Below are 1,023 nucleotides of genomic sequence, written 5' to 3' on the forward strand. Positions count from 1 at the left end.
ATATGAAAACTTAACAACTACGCTACAGTTATATTTATTACTATTCATATCTTCTATATTTACATAATTTTGTCTTTGGAAGAAAAAAATTCCTTTTGCTTAGAAATTGATTGCCTTAGAGCACCGTTTGCCTACAGCTCGATTATCTACACGCTTATATTGCAAATATAAAATTAAGAAAAAAGCACATGTACTCACATGACACTATTGCGCATAAACTGCATTGAACACATAATATTATTGATTACAAATCAATTGCTACATATCTACAGATCTGTTGACTGGCTAAAGGAGTACTATATTATTACAAAAAAGCTATATTAAGGTATATACTATGTAAAATGTACATGTCCGCACACTTATACAAAATTCATTATTATTAATCTATCAAATGTTCTTGTTATTAAAATATTGAAGTTTAATTATGTTTAGCAATTACAATTAAATTACGATATGGTATTTATAAAATTTTAATATAATAATAAATTTTGTGTTAGTGTTTGAAAATAGGTACATGTCCAGTCGCTAGGACATTTACCATAATAAGTTTTTCGAGTCGCTAACACGATTTTAACGTTAGAATTAAAAATTTCGAAATGGGAGATCTAATATGGCAAACATGAATTTTAAAACATTGTTTAAAACGCTTGAGTTTTTAGAGAGTTCTGTCGAGTTTCTAATCTTGATTTTGACATAAAAAATAAATAATTCAAATTGACGCATCTAACATGGCTGATTTTAATTTTAAAACATCGTTAAAAATGCATATGAATTCCAGGATTTTTAGGTGACTGATCATAATGAGTTTGACATCAGAATAAGAAAATTTAAAATGCCTGAAAAAATTTTAAAATTAAAAAATATGTATATAATTATACATTTTTAAGTATGTATATATTTTAATATATATGAATTTTAAAAATATTAAGAATTTGTATGAGCAAATCAGATATAGTATATATATATATATACATATATATATATATAATATATATATATATATATATATATATATATATATAT

This window comes from Atta cephalotes (assembly GCF_000143395.1).
Source record: "Atta cephalotes unplaced genomic scaffold scaffold00007, whole genome shotgun sequence".
NCBI lineage: Eukaryota > Metazoa > Arthropoda > Insecta > Hymenoptera > Formicidae > Atta > Atta cephalotes.